At 39.9% G+C, this 20,211-nt stretch overlaps 1 long non-coding RNA gene across 3 annotated transcripts in view; it reads right to left on the reverse strand.

Annotated features, from left to right (window-relative positions):
- The window catches only part of LOC127489227 (uncharacterized), a 246,948-nt gene extending 226,758 nt beyond the window's left edge, over window positions 1-20,190 (reverse strand). For 2 of the 3 annotated variants that reach the window (XR_011386954.1, XR_007917161.2), the window contains exon 1: window positions 17,611-20,189. This is a non-coding gene — a long non-coding RNA (uncharacterized lncRNA). Of the gene's footprint in view, window positions 1-17,610 lie in introns of all 3 variants that reach the window. The other variant, XR_011386953.1, reaches the window with a different exon arrangement.
- Window positions 20,191-20,211: the final 21 nt, after the last annotated feature.

Raw genomic sequence — 20,211 nt, forward strand, 5'->3', positions numbered from 1 at the left:
CTGATCTTTTCACCCAGAGTGAATCCTTATCATGTACTCAGGCTATCTCCAGTTTCCCTAAAACATATGCACACTATACAGAAGCCCATACCAGAATCGACTATGGAATGGGGGTTTGCAGAGATGGAACAAAGCAGGATAGGATGCAAACCCTGCATTGTTGTCATCAGGCTGTATTCTATGACATATTCTAAGATTGCATTAGAGCATTCTATACCATAAGCACAAGGTCTTACCTTAGAATGTGAGTTGTAGTCAACTTAGCTGTCTGGGAATAAATTCTACTGATGATGACCCAGCCGTCCCTTTCTACACCCCCTACAATGCATCCTTCATTCCAGTCAGACTGTGCTTCGTCCTCCACACAGTGCCTATGTATGAAGGAATTTTTAAAGTACGCAGAGATCACATTTCAGTTAAATTTCAACACTTAAGAATAACTGTGAATTAATTACAGAATTAAACCAGTCATATTAAGTAGAACAGACAAAGAAACTACTAAGAGGGATAATGTATTAAGTTGTTCATTAACAGTCAGGGCTATGCTGATCAAGTCACCGTTTCCCATAGTGTCCATTCCACTTCAACAGGTTTCCTTTTTGGTGTTCAGTCAGTTGTCACCAATCAGGGAGAACATATGGTATTTGTCCCTTTGGGACTGGCTTATTTCACTCAGCATGATGTGTTCCAGATTCCTCCATTTTGTTGCAAATGACTGGATTTCGTTGTTTCTTACTGCGGTATAGTATTCTAAAGAGTACATATCCCATAATTTCTTTATCCAGTCTACCGTTGATGGGCATTTAGGTTGGTTCCAGGTCTTAGCTATTGTGAATTGTGCTGCAATAAACATTAGGCTGCAGACTGCTTTTTTGTTTGCCAATTTAAATTCCTTTGGGTAAATTCCAAGGAGTGGGATGGCTGGGTCGAACGGTAGGGTTATCTTCAGGTTCCTGAGGGATCTCCAGACTGACTTCCATAGTGGCTTGACCAGCTTGCATTCCCACCAACAGTGGGTTAGTGTCCCTTTTTCCCCACATCCTCGCCAGCATCTGTTGTTGGTGGATTTCTGAATGTGAGCCATTCTAACCGGGGTGAGGTGAAACCTCAATGTGGTTTTGATTTGCATTTCCCTGATTGCTAATGACCTTGAACATTTTTTCATGTGCCTGTTGGCCATTTGGATTTCCTCTTTTGAAAAATGTCTATTGAGGTCCTTGGCCCATCTGCTAATTGGGTTGTTGGTTTTGTTTTTGTGGAGTTTCTTGATCTCCTTGTAGATTCTGGTTATTAACCCTTTATCTGTTGCATAGTTTGCAAATATTTTTTCCCATTCTGTCGGTTGTCTCTTCACTCTCCTGACTGTTTCTTTTGCAGTACAGAAACTTCTCAATTTGATGCAATCCCAATAGTTAATTTTGGCTTTGACTGCCTGTGCCTCCCGGGTCTTTTCCAGAAACTCTTTGCCTGTGCCAATATCTTGAAGGGTTTCTCCAATGTTCTCTAGTAACTTGATGGTGTCAGGTCGTAGATTTAGGTCTTTAATCCATGTTGAGTGGATTTTTGTGTAAGGTGTAAGGTAGGGGTCTTGCTTCATGATTCTGCAGGTGGAAATCCAATTTTCCCAGCACCATTTATTGAATAGACTGTCCTTGCTCCAGGAATTAGTTTTAGATCCTTGATCGAATATAAGTTGGCTGTAGATGTTTGGGTTGATTTCTGGTGTTTCAATTCTGTTCCATTGGTCTATCCATCTGTTTCTGTACCAGTACCATGCTGTTTTGATTACAACTGCCCTGTAGTATGTCCTGAAATCTGGTATTGTGATGCCTCCGGCTTTGTTTTTGTTGTACAAGATTGCTTTAGCTATTCGAGGTCTCTTGTGCCTCCATATAAATTTCAGCACCAATTTTTCCAGATCTGAGAAGAAGGTCTTCGGTATCTTGATTGGTATTGCATTGAATTTATAAATTACTTTTGGGAGAATGGACATTTTGATGATATTGATTCTTCCAATCCATGAGCATGGAAGATTTTTCCATTTCTTGGTATCCTCTTCTATTTCTTTCTTTAAGGTTTTGTAATTTTCATCGTAGAGATCTTTAACGTCCTTGGTTAAGTTTATTCCAAGGTATTTGATTGTTTTTGTAGCTATTGTGAATGGGATTGATCTTAGAAGTTCTTCCTCAGCCATGGCATTGTCTGTGTATACAAAGGCTGTTGATTTTTGTGCATTGATTTTATACCCTGCTACTTTGCCAAACTCTTCTATGAGTTCCAATAGTCTCTTAGTAGAGTTCTTTGGGTCCCCTAAATAAAGAATCATGTCATCTGCAAAGAGGGATAGTTTGAGTTCTTCCTTCCCAATTTGTATCCCTTTAATTTCTTTTTCTTGCCTAATAGCTCTGGCTAGAACCTCCAGAACTATATTGAATAGCAGTGGTGAGAGTGGACATCCCTGTCTGGTCCAAGATCTCAGTGGAAATGCTTCCAACTTTTCCCCATTCAATAGGATGTTGGCTGTGGGTTTGTGATCCCTGTTAAACATAAGAGTGGGAATGAGAGAGGGAAGAGATGTATAATTTGGGACATGCTCAAGCTGACTTGCCCCAAATGGTAGAGTTAGAAACATACCAGGGTACTCCAATTTAATCCCATCAAGGTGGCATGTACCAATGCCATCTCACTAGTCCAAGTGATCAATTTCAGTTCACAATTGATCATAATGAAAGGACTAAGAGTCAAAGGGAGCACATAAGCAAGTCTAGTACCTGCTAACACTAACCAAAGAATAAATAAAGGGGAGAGTGATCCAACATGGGAAGTGAGATACTCAGCAGACTCATAGAATGGCAGATGTCCTAAATAGCACTCTGGCCTCAGAATAAGCCCTAAAGGCATTCGGATCTGGCAGAAAAGCCCATGAGAGTATTTCAGGCATGGAAAGCCAAGACACTCTGCCAAAAGATCTCTGTGAGTGAGATCTCAGTGGAAAGAACAGGTCTTCAAAGAAGGAGGTACCTTTCTCTGAAGGGAGGAGAGAACCTCCACTTTGACTATGACCTTGTCTAAACAAGATAAGAATCGGAGAACTCAGAGGGCTTCCATAGCCTTGGAAACTTATGACTGGAGCATAGGGAGATTACTGATGCCATAGACAGGAGTGTCAATTGGTAAAGTCAACAACAGGAGTCACTGTGCACTTACTCCTCATGTAGGATCTCTGTCCTTAATGTGCTGTGCATTGAAATTTAATGCTATAACGAGTACTCAAACAGTATATTTCACTTTGTGTTTCTATGGGGGTGCAAACTGTTGAAATCTTTACTTAATGCATACTAAACTGATCCTCTGTAAAAAAAAAAAAAAAAAAAAAAAAAAAGAAACTATCAACTCCCAACTTGACTCTCACTGGGATTAAACATGACAATAGGTCTGATCTGATTTCATCATCATTAAAAAAAAATCATCTATTATTTTTCACTTTATGTTTCTGTGTGGGAGCAAACTGTTGAAATCCTTACTTAATGTATACTAAGCTGATCTTCTGTATATTAAGATAATCGAAAATGAATCTTGATGTGAATGGAAGGGGAGAGGGAGTGGGAAAGGGGAGGGTTGTGGGTGGGAGGGACGGTATGAGGGGAAGCCATTGTAATCCATTATTCGTACTTTGGAAACTTATATTCATTAAATAAATTAAAAAAAAAGTAATGATAAAAAAAAATAATAAAGTACGCAGAGATGAAATTAAAAGGTAAGTTTGCCGGCGCTGCGGCTCACTAGGCTAATCCTCCACCTTGTGGCGCTGGTACACCGGGTTCTAGTCCCAGTCGGGGCACCGGATTCTGTCCCGGTTGCCCCTCTTCCAGGCCGGCTCTCTGCTGTGGCCAGGGAGTGCAGTGGAGGATGGCCCAATTACTTGGGCCCTGCACCCCATGGGAGACCAGGAGAAGTACCTGGCTCCTGCCATCGGATCAGCGCGGTGCGCCAGCCACAGCGCGCCGGCCGCGGCGGCCATTGGAGGGTGAACCAACGGCAAAAAGGAAGACCTTTCTCTCTGTCTCTCTCTCTCACTGTCCATTCTGCCTGTCAAAAAATAAAAAAAAAAGGTAAGTTTATTTTGATACCAAGAGATTTTGAAATCCACGCAAAACTTTTTCAAAATATGTATTTTGAAGATCCCTTGTATATTCCCATTTTCACACCTTTGTTCAAAGTATGTTTTGCTAGAATTCCTTCCCTTTGTCATATTCATTAACAAAAACACATACTTCCTATGAAATCATTTTTATATCTGTCTTCCTCCATGTGGTTGTCCCAATCAATAAATCTAACATAGGGGCCGGCATTGTGGTGCAGCAGGTAGCAGGTGTAGTGGGCTCCAGTTCAAATCCTGGCTGCTCCTCTTCCCATCAGCTCTCTGCTATGGCCTGGGAAAGCTGTAGAAGATGGCCCAGGTCCTTGGGCACCTGCACCCACATGGGGAACCCAGAAGAAGCTCCTGGCTCCTGGCTCCTGGCTCCGGATTGGCGCAGCTCCAGCTGCTGTGGCCAACTGGGGAGTGAAACATTGGATGGAAGACCTCTCTCTCTCTCTCTCTCTGCCTTTACTCCCTCTGTGTAATTCTGACTTTCAAATAAATAATAAAATAAATCTTTAAACTAACTAAATAAATGAATCTAACATAATCTCTAGGCTTTTGTCCTGCAGTATTTTCTTTGTTCTCCTTGGTCATATTTAATGTCTTTTCGTTTATTTTGCACAATAATTCCCAAAGGAGAGTTTTCTGATTAGCCCATGCAAGGCTGAATCTGATTCATCTTGCACAACAATTGCACATGGTCTCAATAAACATTTGCTGAGTTGATGTTGTCAACATACACACTACAACCATAGAAGCCCTAGTGTTATTAATTGCTGATGCTAATCTTAGCATTCCTGGTACAGTAGCGATTCCACTTCATTCTCCAGCTCATCTTGTCCCATCCTTCTTCTTCTTCTTCGTATTTGTATTCTTACTCTGATCTTAATCAAGAGCTTTAAAAAATATTGCTTATAAAACTTGTCAACATACATGGGCAGGCTTGGCTGCTGTATGAAATCTACAGGTCTTGGCTCCATTTGGTACTACATGAGATAGCATCTACCCTCTTAAATCACCCAAGATTCTCAGCAGTGGAGAAAATCTCTGGCCATGCTTCTTTCTGCCATGGCATAAATTACCCCTGATCGTTAAGACATAAAATAAAGTAACCTTAAAAAATGCAGGAAGCTATAAATTATCCTAGAAATGTTTTAATGTCTCACTATCAGTTTTTCCTTGATCACAATCAAAGTGTATCCCATTTAAAGAACCTCTTACGGATTTCTTCTCTAGCAGAATGCCTTGTTGCAAATGAGAGTCTCGGATGGAGCAAAAACCATCTATGCTTTTTACTGCAACACCTTAAAAGTATATATTTCCCTTTCTCAATTAATTGTGAGCCTCCATGAGTTCATGTTATTCTTCTGAGTAGAAGAATGTTGAGAAAAAATAGAATTTCACATACCAATACTTTATCACAAAATATTATTGTGTAAAACTCTCTAAACAACCCTTCTAATACAGCTGTTCAAACATCTGGATGATGCCATCACAGAAATTCTCCCTAAGAGCATCTCCCTTGGAGCAAATCCTACACAGATTTTGTTATAACTGATGGCAGTAGACACACTAGTTCTCCAAGTCAAAATCTCTAGGTTGCTGACCACTGCATGATCCAAGAAGTGCTTGAAGAGTATCCTGTTAGGAAGCACCCATTTACAGGGTCAACAAAATTTATTTACCCACAAACAAAGCAACATATTCAAAGAAATATATTACTTCTCATGTTAATAATGCAATATATTTACATGCATGTGAACATTTATTGACAAATACATTTTTACTTATATGCACTCAGAAATATCCACCTCCCAACAGTCAAACCACCTACAGTGTCGTGCAGCCTGTATGAGAACTTTACTGTAAAACTAAGGATCACATTTCTATATGGTTTTAAAAACTATGTATGAAATATTTGGGTACCCTCTAAAGTACTTGGTTTATATTGTTATAAAAGGAAGAAAAATAAGCAAGACGTCTGTTACAAAAGCCCAGGTTTTAAGGCATTGCAAACACACATATTTCTACAAACTCAACATAAGTGGGTCCCGAGCATTTTGAACAAAGCACAGAATGTGAGAACTCTGAAGGGAGAGATTAAGTCCACTTAGGACTGCACTTGTAGTACCAAGCCCAGACCTTGCACACAGTTGGTGCTCAATAAATATTTACAAGTTATATAAACAAATGAACACCAGAAGCGACAGTGTAATACAATGGGAAGAGTAAATTGATGATTACATCATGACTTCAACACTTCCTGGCTGCAAAATTTGGTCAGGCCATAATTATGATGTGGTTCACAACTTGGTCAATGACTTGGACTCTCTGATCCCAACTTCCTGATGTGATACAACAGTGATCCTCAAGTATGGTTGTTAGAGCCAAGTATGGAAGCACATAAAACCTTCTCATAACAAAATGATATGCGGCTGGCGCCGTGGCTCAATAGGCTAATCCTCTGCCTTGTGGCGCCGGCACACCAGGTTCTAGTCCCGGTCGGGGCGCCGGATTCTGTCCTGGTTGCCCCTCTTCCAGGCCAGCCCTCTGCTGTGGCCCAGGAGTGCAGTGGAGGATGGTCTAAGTCCTTGGGCCCTGCACCCCATGGGAGACCAGGAGAAATACCTGGCTCCTGCCATCGGATCAGCACGGTGCGCCGGCAGCAGCGCGCCAGCCGCGGCGGCCATTGGAGGGTGAACCAATGGCAAAAGGAAGACCTTTCTCTCTGTCTCTCTCTCTCACTGTCCACTCTGACAAAAACAAAAATAAAAAAAAATGATATGCATGTACAGAGTACAACCACTGTGCTAAACCATTTCTATGTGTTAGTCTCTTAATTCTCATAGCACCTTTCCAATAGGTGCCGGTATCTTTATATTATAAAAAGAATTGTATATATAAGTCCCTCCTTCATCTGTTGGTTTTAATGATTTATGTCAGTAGTTAGAAGTGGGTCTTTACCCTTTAGTCAAATTCTTACATGTGGGCAGAAAGTAGATAAACCAGTTCTTGAAGTAAATCAGAATGTGTGTAAAAATGCTTTGGAAATATATGAAGGCACACCCAATGGAAGACACTATTGTTGAATGGTTCCATATCCAGTTCAGAAGAATTGAAATAGTTGTTAAGCATATTTTTCTGGTTCTGAAATTTTATGTGATATTCAGGTTTCACTTACAGTGTGTTACAAAGCATGGAAGGACAATAAAGTAGCAGTAGTGAGAAGCTCAAATAATATGAAATCACTCTTTCCTACAGTCCTGGGAATAAGAAAGAAAAGGAAACTCAAGAACTTAAATATTGTGCCAGAAATTCCATTTTAGAAGGAGGATACTGTCTTCAAAGTAGCCAATGCCTCCCACTTCTCTCTGTTTTGATATACAGCCCATTACCAACTTCGTTACAACAACTTCTCATACTGTGCAATCAACCTAAGGATCTGACCCCAATGAATTCTGGGGGTAGGCCACATCTCCCAGGGCAAGCAAGAAAAGGACATTTCATTTTTATGGTAGCATGAGAAAAAATGTCATCTAAAGGAGCCTAAAGGGAAAGGCTAAAGAAGTCAAACATTATAAATGAACATTCCTTCTTCTTCAATGTCTTTGAGGGAAAAGGAAAGAATTTGGGGCCAGATAAGGAGCCCAGGCCAGAGGTACTATAGCATTTTACAGCTTGAGGTCACCAGGAGGGTGACAGAGGGAGGCCAGAATGAAGGAGTGGAGCAAGTGCTAGGCCAAGAAGTGTGAGGGAAATGTGTGGGGTTAGTCCTTGGAGGCTGTAGGGTGAGAATAGGGAGACGAAAAAGGGGAGGTAGTAAGAGAAGGTAGCTGCTTTGAGAATATCAGATTTCTTTCCAGGAACAATGGATCCACAAGTGCAATGACAGACTCTAAATCAAGAAAGAACTAGAAATAGTAGGATATTCCAGAGGGAGACTGCTACCAAGAGTCCTCTTTCTTTAGGCAAGATATGTTAGTTAGGTCAGATTGCTCCACCCTTGGAATGCAATACATCCACAATCTCAGGAGATATACAGCAAAAAAAAAAAAAAAAAAAATTAGAGGAATTGCAAATTTGAGTTTGACTGAAGAGCAGAAAAATGCAACTTTCGAGATTTGAGAATGGGGCTGTGGGGATGACAAAGAAGTTGTGAAATTATAACTGACGAGTTGTGCCATTTATCCAGGAGTTCATGAAAACTCCCAGAAGGGACCATGTAACGGAGTGGGCTGTGGTGATCCAGCACTGCATCCACCAATCTCTGAGTGCAAGAGGAATTCAGAAAATTCCAGAGGAGAGCATAATGAGGCTACAAACTGGGACCAGGGGACTCCATCAGAGTCACATCCTTCATGAAACGTTCAAGGCCCTGGAAAGTTTCTGAGTCTGTTTTTCTCATCTAGCCGAGAGAGTGGAGTTGCAGCATGACAGTTCTGGTATTCGGCTGAGAAGAATAAACGCTTCTTTCCTCTCTCCAGCTCCCAGGATTCAGTAAGTCTCACTAGTACTTTCAGCACAAATCCTAGGGTGCTTGTTATTTATGTTCAAACTTTCAAGCTCTTTAAAATGCGTGCTTTCCCATAGGATCCAAACAGGGGTCCCTATTTCTTCCTTAGTTCATGATGCCCAGTCACAAATATCTAAAGCAGAAGCAGGAGCAACAGGAATACAGGGCTGGAGCATCTTGTCTACATAATATTGTCTGTGTAAACACCCATCCCAGAGTTCTGGATATGGTTGGTTTTCTGAGAACCACAGTGAGAACTGTTCATTTTTAAATTCTTAAATTAATTTATTTTTATTTTATTTGAAAGGCAGAGGGAGACACACACACACGGGAGTGGAGGGGGCTGAGAGAGAGAGAGAGATTTTCCACCCACTGGTTTACTTCCCAAAAACCTGCAATGGCATGTGCTGGACCAAGCCAAAACCAGGAGCCCAAAGATCCACCTGGGTTTCCCACGTGAGTGGCAAGGACCCTAACACTTAAGCCATTACTTGCTGCCTCTCAATATGTGCATTAACTGGAAGCTGGAATTGGAAGTGGAGTTGAGACTCAAACACAGGCACTCTGATGTGGGAGCATCCCGAATGGTGTCTTAACTGCTACACTACAAGATTATCCCTACAATGATAACCTTAAGGAAAATACTGAGAAGGCTAGCATGTTTAGATTCCCAACGCTAGCCTAGGTTATGTCCCCCCAGTAATCCTCTGAGGGATTCTAGATATATTTAAGATCCACGTTTTACAAAGGAAAAGGCTCTGGTAATTAATTTGCTGAAGATCATAGAACAAAATCGTATTCTAAAAGATTCATACAAGAGCTAAAGACATCAACTGTTTGGTGAAACTTGCTGATCACCTTCCGAGTGTGAAAGTGGATATGCAAGACTGTGGAATAGAATGTGCTCTTGGACTTTCCTGATTGTCATTTCTTCAGAGGAAAGCTTCCTTGATTTCCTAGGCACTTTCTTCCGAGCTACAGAGTAGTGCACATTCATCCACATTGATCCATAGGACACTGCTATAATTATTTGTTTAAATATCTGTTTTTCTGCTTGTGTCTGAGTCCCTGAAGAGAAGTGACTGTATTTTTTACTCTAGAATTCTCAAAATCTAGCATAGGACTTAACACATCCTAATTACTCCACTAATTGTTTAAATTAAAAAAAAAAATAAAATCAGTTTCTTGTTAAGCATTTATTGTGCTTCTATTATGACAGACTCCTCTGCTAAGCATGGCCAGTAATAAACTGAACCAGTCTTGGGTCCTGCCTTCAAGGTCTTTGCAATGTATTGAAAAATAAAATGAGTAAATGTCAAATTTCAATAGAGAATAAAAAGATTTTTAATTTTTATTTATTTTCATCTACTTGAAAGGCAGGGCAACAGAGAGAGTGAGATCTTCCATTGGCTAATTCACTTCACAAATGCCTACAGCAGCCAGGCCTGGACCCTGGTGGGAAGCCGGGAACCAGGAACCAGGAGCGCCATCTGCTCTCTCATGTAAGTTTCAGGGACCCAAGCACTTGCACTATCATCTTCTGCCTCCCACAGTCCAGCAGGAGACTGGATGGGAAGTGGAGTAACCAAGATTCAAACTGGCACTCCAATATGGCATATGGTTTTCCCAAGTTGCAGTAACCCATTGCACCACAAAGTTTGCAGATTTCAGGAGAGTAATGAATTAGCATAACCTTGCTTGAAGTTGTCAGTGAAGGCTTTCTGATGCCTGCGTTGAAGGATACTCTATAATCATCTAGGCACCATGGACAGCGTGGGTATATGACAGAGAAAATGGCACATTTGGGCACTTCCAGGTAACATCAATGTAGCACAGGTTATGAGTGGGTCCAATGGGAAATAATTCTGAAAATGAAACCAGAAGTCAGACGTAAAGGGCAGAGAATGTTCAACATTGAATTGTGTTGCAAGCAAGCAATACAGTCATGCTATCAAAGAACTTATTTCTTATTCAAGTGAGTTGGTAAAAAGAAAAATGGCACTCAAATGTTGGGAGGAGATAAATCTGAAGCCCTCTCAGAAATGCAGAGCAGGTTACAGCAGCAGCAAGGTAGCCAGGAGCCCACTGGAGGGCAGGAAGGAGAAGAGCAGATTTCCCAAAGTGGCTGAGAGAGTAATTTCAGAGTCACACAGAACTATATACAGATTTCAACTCTTGCACATGGTGCTTGGACAACCTATTTAAATGTTCTATGCCTTTGTTTTCCTTTTGGTGCCCTAAGAAAAATATCAGAGACTATGTAAGATGGATGTGAGGATTATAAATGAGACAATATGTACATGCAAATGTTCAACTAGAAATAAAGGTAAGAGGTTCCCTTATGTTGACTAGACTTAGCTAAATAGCAGATACTGAATACAGGTATCTTTATCTTTCCTTCCATGGGAAAATTTTGTTACCTCACTTACTCCTCATGTGAGTCTCACAAAGCACTGTCAGAGAACTCAGGATACAAAAAAGAAACACACTCCTTTATATTACCAACACCTGCCATCCTCCTGTTCAAATTGCTTTTGGCTTTGTGTGAACCACTTCCTGGGATTGTATACCTGATGACTGGATTGAGGACCGCAGTTGGCTGTTAAGCCCATCATGCCTCACTAAGAACCACTCCAAGTTACCTGCTCACACTCTGTGAAGGTCTGCTCACTGCTTACCCTGAATTTAGGCTTCACACCTCGAACAACTGTTGTCAATCATCTGAATGAACTGGAGAGCCATCAGTCATACTAGTAAGACAGTTTCAGGAGTTTCAGTCCTATTCAACTGTTGTTCCTCAGAAGAAATAATCAAGTTCACCCGTTTACTCCCTTCACATTGCCCAGCCCATCATTTTCTCTCTTTTTCAGTTTATTTTCTTTCAATCACTTTAAAACTAACAGGAAATTAAGTGGTGTTCTTGTTTCTTCAGCTCAGCTGCCCTAACTTGTGTGATGCAGTAAGCTCTCTGCACAGTGCCTGTGCTTTCTTCTAGATGTGCTGACAGGGCAGGCTGGTACTTGGTGGGCACCCCTGGCCTAGAGACCTGCAAGGAGGGGAGTCTCCATTTCTCACAAGTCTCCAGGAGGCTAATCTTGATGCCCTGTGGGTAATCATGTCTGGGAAGAGAGATGAAGTAGAATAAAGAGATGGTCACATCCTTTAATAGCCAGTCTATGGCTCTCCTCCACCACACCGAATCTTGAGCATTTCTTTTCTTTGTGCCTACGGTAGCAAACTTGAACAAGCCAGTGTGCTGTTTCAGCGCACAGTAACTTGTAAAGACGGGCATACAGTAAGAGAAATCCCAGCCCTCCTATAATACTTGACAATTATTACAAAATGTAGTTTAAGGTGTTAAAAGGTATTGAAATGTAAAGATGTCAAAATACAGATGCATCAAGAAGACAGTAAGTATAACACACATGCATGACTTCCTTGAATCACCAGTTATTCTGGAGGATGCTTTCCTTCATAATACACAATATTATCACATGACACTATTATCCAGATTTCACATATGAATAAATTAAGGCTGCTAGTTTAAGACTTCTTCACCCACGTATTTAAGGAAAAACTACAGCTTAGGTTGTTGAGTCTTTGCATTCTACAGATGGACCTAAGATCCAGCAATACCTTACAACACGATTATCTGAATCTCCTACACTCATAAAGTGTCCAGAAAGAAACTAGCAGATTCTGAGATGAGTTTTCAGCTCTTGCCCTTCCATCACAGAGCCCTGATTGATGCAGAGTGACTGTGGTGTGAGAAGCTTCAGACTCCTCAGATTCGCTTGAGAATAAATTCCTGCTGCCCTCTTCTACCTCTCAACATTCTCACTGCCTGCCTAGCTCCAGGAAATCATTACTTTTTGCCTGAATTATTGCAACAGCTTCCTTAGGGCCAAATGGACTCCATTCTCATTTTTTTTAAATTAATTTTTCAAATTTTCTTGAGATATAATGTGCCCATAATAAACTACATTAAAATGTATGAAATTTAAGTGCTTATTTTGGTGAGTATTAACAATGGTTACATCCATTAATTAAAGCCCAAAGCAAGTTACAAACTATAAAATATTTCCATAATATCCTTATTCCGTTTCCAATAAATCCTCACTATTTACCAGAGGCTTTATTTGTATCACTGTAGATGTGTGGGAATTTGACATAAATGAATTATACAATTATGTATCCTTTTGTGTCAAATTTACTTGATACAATATAATGTTTTAAATGTATACATGCCTGAGGTGTAACAAATAATGTACTCATTTTTACAGACCAGGTAGTATTTTACTGGTTGAGTAGAAAACAATTTGTTTATCCAATCACCTACTGATGAGGATGCTTCCAGTTGGCACTCCTGTTATTAAAACTTCTATAAAACTTCTGTACAAATCTTTTGTGGAGATATTCATGGGTACTTCAAACGGCTCTTAGGGTAAAAAATGGAATTAAAAGATGAGTTTGTATTAGTGCAAAAAATTTTCAGATTCATTAATAGTTTTTTTTAATTAACGCCCAGTTTTACATGAACTATTTGAAGTACCCTTATATTTTAATTTCTCTTGGTCAGATAACAAAAGAAGGCACACTGATTCATACATAACATGTACATTCAGGTTTACAAGAAATTGACTATTTAATTAACTGGTGCAACCACTTTACATTCCAACCACAATCTATGAGTTCCAGGCACTACACATTCTTTCTAACATTTAATACTTTCAGTCATCTTGAGTTTACCTATTCCAACAGATGGAAATAACTTCTTGTGATTTTAAGTTTCACTTCATATTGATGATTTGTGGAACTCTTTTATGAAATGTCTATTCTCTCTTTTTATTGAATTGTCTTTTAATTAACTGTAGGAGTTCTTGGTATATTTTAGTCATAAATTCTAAGTCAAATATGTTTATTCTCATATTTCCAACTAGCTTACTAGCTTGTTCATCTACTGATAAGAAAATTTTAATGTTATAGAGTATAAAACATTATCATTTTGACTTAGTGTTTCATGCTACATATATTCTAAAAAATTACATTATCCTATGAACACATTTCCTAAGCTCTAACTAGAAGACTGAAGAAAATTTTAAGAATTTTAATTCATTTCAAACTAGTTTTTATTATATTATGGTGTGAGAAAAGCATTGAACTTCAGTATTTTCCAAATGGTAGTCAATTTTCCTAGGACCACTTATAAAATGACTTCACTTGACTTCACTTTCCCCAGGGATCAACTTGACACTTGACATTATTTTTTAGCTGAGTAATATTCCATGAGGTATATAAATCATATTTTCATTAGCTATTAATCTGTCAGTAGACATTTCAGTTGATTCCATATCTTGACTTCTATGAAGAGTTTTGAAATAAACATAGGAGTGTGGCTATCTCCTTGACACTGATTTCACTTCCTTGCATATATATCCAGTAGTAGAAATGTGGGATCAGATACTAGTTCTATTTTTAGGGTTTTTTGAGGAACTCTATACTGGTTTCCATAATGGCTGTAGATACTACTTGTTCACCTTGCTGTTTGTTCATCTTTTTTATTGGATTAACTCTTTTTTTTAATTTTTTTTTTTTTGACAGGCAGAGTGGACAGTGAGAGAGAGAGACAGAGAGAAAAGTCTTCCTTTGCCGTTGGTTCACCCTCCAATGGCTGCCGCGGCCAGCACGCTGCGGCCAGCGCATCGCGCTGATCTGATGGCAGGAGCCAGGTACTTCTCCTGGTCTCCCATGGGGTGCAGGGCCCAAGCACCTGGGCCATCCTCCACTGCACTCCCGGGTCACAGCAGAGGGCTGGCCTGGAAGAGGGGCAACCAGGACAGAATCCAGTGCCCCGACCGGGACTAGAACCCGGTGTGCCGGCGCTGCAAGGCAGAGGATTAGCCTAGTGAGCCACGGCGCCGGCCTTCTTTGCTGGATTAACTCTTAATCATCACTTAATTCTCAGGTCAAGAATTATCCTCACCAGGAAGAGTCACTGACCTACCAAATCCCTCCAGCCCCAGAGAAGAGCTGGGGTGCATCTCTTATGTGCTTCCACATCACTGTATACTTATTGAAACCATAGTCTCTCCCGTGGATTAATCTGATTACATTGCTTTTCTTTACTCTGGGACTTCATTGTACAAGGGACCAACCACTATTACATGCTCCATACAAAATAGTTTCATCATAGATTTCTTGAATTAATGAGTGAAGAGAAGATATTTTTGTATCTCAAATATTAAACCATTGACTTTTATCCCCAAAATATTTTAGTGCCTTTTAAGTAGCATTATCCTAGGGTGTGGGTATGAAAATGTGACAAAGCAGAGGCATGCATTTGTCCTAGCAAATAAAGCACCAATCAGCACATTTGTGTTCCACATAAAAAATCAGATTCCAATAGCTGCCTCTGACTCTTAATTCCAGAATTTCTACTAATGCAGAGCCTGAGAGGCAGAGGTAAAAGTAACTGAGTTCCTATAACCCACATGGGAGACCTGGACTGACTTCTTAGCTTCCAATTCCTAGCTTTTGAAGGTATTTGGGGGAGCAAAGAGTGAATCTCTCTCTCTAAAATATTAAAAGTCTGCATGTAAAAAAAAAAGGTGTTTGTAGATCACTGACCTAGAGAAATTATTACACATTTGCACAAGAGTTATAAGTAAGGTCAATATATACTTTTTAGTATTTAGTAAACACTTAAAAACAAATTCAATGTTCATAAACACAGAAAGGAGTAAATAAAATAGTGCTATTATCATACTGTGAAATACGCTAGAGTATTGAATCTTAAAACCTGAAGCCCATTGATAATTCTCAAAATCATGTCTGAGTGGAAAAAAAAAAAAAAAAACTACTTGATTCTAACACTGTGCTATGACTCACATAGTTAACATATAGATACACGGTTTACCAATAGACACAAAAACATAAACATATTCATAAGAATGACATTCACTAAATCAAGGAGGGCTTACCTTTGAAGACCCAGAGGAAAGAGATAATTGCTGTGGCATTCAGGAAGTTTGGAAAGTTTTTCATTGTTTACTTCTAAAAATTAGGTAATAGATACACAGCCATAAAGATCATTCTGCCTGACCTGGAGAGAAAATGTGTGGCTAAAAAATGAATGCAGGTAGGCTAGGAAGCGGTCAGAGGAGATATGATGGAGGTTTAGAGTTAATGAGGAAGTGTGTAACATGGAGAGTAGAGGAGACATTGGATGTCATTCAGAGGTAGAGCCAAAAAAAAAAAAAAAGCATGCTTATAAACCAGATTGGGGGGCAGTGGTGGTAGAGAAAGTCAAGAATGACCCTGGGCTTTTACCTTCAGAACTCATGGGATACTGTAAATGAGATAGGCAAGTTTGAAAGGGACATGGGTCTTGGAGGAGAAAACATCATAGCATTCAATTTTGGATTTGTTCAGTTAGAATTTTCTATTAAACAGCCAATGGAGATGTCACATAATTCTGAACATATTAGTTTAGAAGTCAGGACTGAAAACCAAGATATTGGGAAGTTACAAATATTCAAGCAAGATACTGCTTGTCTACTACAAATCAGCATCTTAAATGCAGTAGGCTCTCTAGTTAATACAAGACAGTATTTCATGCTCTTCACCTTAAGACTTAAGATTAAAACCTGCTTTTAATCCTCAGTCTTTCATCTCAAAACTTCTAGACATACTTTAATAATTAATTATCAAATAAACTTTCTACTTCTAAAGGAATTGAGCAGTAGTACCAAACAGCAACCACTGTACTACTGTACACTCAGTTCTTTGTCACTAACATTTTTAGAGCAAGAGTATTCCTGCATTCAAAGCACAGTACAAGGCACCCTTGGAGATGCAGTTCTCTCTCACAAACCACTGCCTTGAGGACATGACAAATAATGGGGGAAAATGATATACATGATAATCATACTACAACACTCAATGTCCATCAAATGTTTTGGAGTGTCTGATGTGTACTTGGCACTACCATAAACATAGAGATACAATAGTAAGCTCAAAGTTGATGTTGTTTATAGCCATACAGCAAAGGAAAACAAATTAGAACTCTGACATCAAATGGAAACTGGCTTAAAATAATAAGTTAATCATTGAAAGAGAATATCCTCTAGATCCAGGGTTAGCAAACTTTCTCTGTGAGTTTCAGATAATAAATATTTTAGGTTTTCCAGGCTACATTGTCTCTGTTGCAATTATGCCATAGAACATGAAAACAGCCACAGAAAACACAGGAACAAAAAAGCAGTGACTCTGTACCAATAGAGTGTATTTATGGACACAAATATAAATTTCATAGAATATTCACATTATGAAATAATACTCTTTTTTCAACTATATAGAATGTAAAAATATTAATAGCTTATGGATCATGCAAAACTAAGAGTTGGGTTGTTGACCTTTGGTCCATTGTTTACTTTTACTCCAGATGAACTTCACAAATTCACTGCTGATGTAAGGATAAATTCATAATTTGCAGAGGACAGTGCAAAATAAAAATGAGGGACTCCTTTTTCAAGCATCATTAAGAATTTCAAGACAGCAACAACAGAGCATTAAACCATATGTGGAGCCCTTTTCAGCACAGGGCTCTGGCCTCATGTCCATGAGGTCAGTCTAAAGTATATCAATATATTGCCTGCATTTCTAGATCCCCCTGGAACAAATTGATTACCATGTAAAGTATCTTAATTCTGCCATTATTTTAAGTTTGTATCTCTGGAACCTAACATAATACCTGATATATAGTTAGGATTCAAATTAAAGTTAGTACAATTAAAGTTGAATGAAACAACACTGCAACTGAATGCAGTTTTTCCTGAATCACATATAAGTAAAAGTTGACTAAGTCATCTAAAGTTCCCTTGCAAATCCCTTTGGAAACCTACTCAGATGTCTAGTGATACACATTTCTGGAACTGGCTTGAGATTAGCTTACCTTTTCCTTGCAACATTAACAGCTATTTCTCCAGCTTCATCTCCCTCTTCTCGTACATTGTACTTCATTCTTCAAGCAGAATGATCCACTTTAGTTCCAAATGTGTCAACTCCTCTCAGCTCTTCCTCTCCTAGAAAGTCTTCCACCACCTCCACCTAGTTCATCCTTCGTTTTGCTCCAAGTTTTGTTGTCCCACTTGGGAAGCCTGTTCTTTCACACTGTGCCCTTCAGGGCAGGTCAGTGCCCCTCCTGCATGTTCTACATCTTGTTCCCAGGTCAGAGTGTTAATCAGCAGGGATTGTGAATTTCTCTTCACTTGCCTTCTCCAGTTTACCTGAGCAAGTTCCTTGGAAATAGGGATGCTACAGCATTCATCTCTGTCCCTTCAGCACTGGAAGCACAATAGGTGCTCAGTAAATGTTCAGTAAATCAATGAGAAGATTTGGATGGATTCCCAAGTAGACTGAAAATTGGATTTGACGAGGTCTTTTACAGGATCAATTCCCTTGGATAATTAGAACCAAGAGAAACAACATGTAGCCCTCCACCCAGAAGAAAGATAGCGTGCAGAACTCTTAGGCACAACGTGGGCAGCAGGGAGCATGACTCCTTGTGGATGGTGAAGGCAGCTGTGGCCACCCAGTGGTCACTATTACATTTCTCAACACAAGCTCAGCAAGTCTGCAAGGAAATGCATTTATAATTCCTCTCTTTTCATCATTGCGTCATTCATTCAATAAATATTTATTAGGGCTCAAAGCGCTTCTATAGTGCAGAAGATATGTCAGTAGACAAAAAAACTTTCCCATACTCATGAAGCTCCATTTCTAATAGTAGGAATCAACAGTAAGCAAATAAGCACAAATACTTGCCATATAATAAGGCTATGACACCCTCAAAAAAAGGAAAGTGCAGTGAGGGACTTGGGGTTGGGGAACAGTCCAGCTGAGGGTGTAAGGCAAGGCTGTTCTGATTATGTGGCCATCGAGCAGGCACCTGGAAGAAGTGTGGGAGTGAATTCTTTGGACCTTCCGAAGCAGGGATCCCAGGCGGCAGAGGGAAAGGAGACCAAAGCCCCAGGCAGGAGAATAACAGTAAGGGGCCAGTATGGCTAGGGAATGAGAGGGAACTTTGATGGAAAAGAGGTCACAATCTTGTCAGAGCAAGATCAGGAGACCCTCAAAGACCCTCGTGTTATTCTTAATTTGTTTAATTCTATTATTTTACATTTCTCAGAAATATCATAACAATTATGCACATTTGGATAATACCCTCTGTCTGTTACTGTTCACTGGCATTTACATCATCAGGCTTTCACAACTTTTAATTTCTGAATGTATTGACGTGGGCCAACAAGAAGAGAGCATGCAATTTTCTCTGACAGTCTTCTGGAGAGGCTCCCAGATAAGAATTCACAGGTGCATTCTTCAAATACCTCCAGATAGCATCCATGACATGGCTCATTATCTCATGAATTTAGATGCATGTGATCAAATCAAAGTCTGCAAAGCTTATTTCTGTGAACTATAATTCATATATCCATGCAGCTTGTCTTCACTGTGGCCAGCATTGATGGGAGTCTCATACAAAAATCTCGCAGTGCATTGTCACTGCCTGAAATATACTGACTTATTCATAGTGTGCACTGACATATCAAGCAATTCTGATCTCAAAAGAGAAAAATTCTGAGGACTCAGTCCCTGTGTCACTTATGATCTGAGAGCTGAAAGACAGAAGCAGCTTTAACACTCACAGAGAGCATCTCACTCTGGAGAGACAGTATCTGGGTTCAATCTCAGGCCCTTCACTTATCTGTATTCTATTCTCAGACAGCCTTTGTTCTTTGCGTGTGCCATCTGTAAAATAAGAATACTCATAGCATCCACCTCATAGAGTTCACTGTGCCAGGCCATAGTAGGCAATAGATTCATGTTTCTATAAGATATAGCATGGGTTGGCCGGTGCCGCGGCTCACTAGGCTAATCCTCCGACTTGCGGTGCCAGCATACCAGGTTCTAGTCCCAGTCGGGGCGCCGGATTCTGTCCCAGTTGCCCCTCTTCCAGGCCAGCTCTCTGCTGTGGCCAGGGAGTGCAGTGGAGGATGGCCCAAGTCCTTGGGCCCTGCACCCCATGGGAGACCTGGAGAAGCACCTGGCTCCTGCCATCGGATCAGCGCGGTGCGCCGGCTGCAGCGGCCATTGGAGGGTGAACCAACGGCAAAGGAAGACCTTTCTCTCTGTCTCTCTCTCTCACTGTCCACTCTGCCTGTCAAAAAAAAAAAAAAAAAGATATAGCATGGGTTGAATTAAAAATACTATCTATAAAAATTGAAAACAATCTAGTCATTTACTTTCAAGTTGATATTAATTCCACCATTTTAAAATATGTCCTAATTCCCAAACCTCAAAATCAGTGTAATCATCAACCTCTCCAAAAGAGCATTTCTAGGAGACTGTCTATCTGCAGAGGAAAGTTTTGAACTTTTAACTCAGCATTTTTTTTATCTTTTTGGTTTTTTTATTTTTAAATTGCTATCAACACAAATAGAATGGATTTCATGTTATTTCATAGATACAATTCTAAAAAGATAACCATGCTTCT

This window comes from Oryctolagus cuniculus, chromosome 2, assembly GCF_964237555.1.
Source record: "Oryctolagus cuniculus chromosome 2, mOryCun1.1, whole genome shotgun sequence".
Lineage (NCBI taxonomy): Eukaryota > Metazoa > Chordata > Mammalia > Lagomorpha > Leporidae > Oryctolagus > Oryctolagus cuniculus.